The sequence below is a fragment of the Haplochromis burtoni genome, unplaced genomic scaffold (genome assembly GCF_018398535.1).
Source record: "Haplochromis burtoni strain Fernald_Lab_line unplaced genomic scaffold, NCSU_Asbu1 Contig_146, whole genome shotgun sequence".
Lineage (NCBI taxonomy): Eukaryota > Metazoa > Chordata > Actinopteri > Cichliformes > Cichlidae > Haplochromis > Haplochromis burtoni.
The window spans coordinates 1081054-1081503 of NW_024582507.1; positions in this window are offsets into that span (position 1 = coordinate 1081054).

Here is a 450-nt window from a genome sequence, read left to right on the forward strand (position 1 = left end):
ATTTTGTCGATCTGAATGAAAAATAGATAAAACCTTGAAGAAGTTTTATTATCGCACAGTTCCAAGTCCAACATTGCCTTTGTGATCCTCCAACCCTGTTGGCACAGTTAAACCTCTGAAGCATGGCAATGTTGCCCCCAAATGGACAAATAGGGGCAGGACACATCCGTTCCTGATTGTACTGAAATATAAAGTGGCAGATTTTTTTTTTTCCTCCATGGTGCAGTCAAACCCTGATTCAATTGGAAAGAGGAGGGGGGAGTGGGTGGGCAAGAGAGAGAAAACCAGTCTGTTGAGAGAAGAGTACGTCATGGAATGGGAAGAAAAATGTTTATAAAAAACTGAAATAAAAAGAGTGGTGGTGGTGGTGGCTAGGTAATACATTAAATCAGCTTGTTATCCCTGCACAAAACGTGGTGGTACATGGGGCAAAAAAAAAAAAAAAAAAAA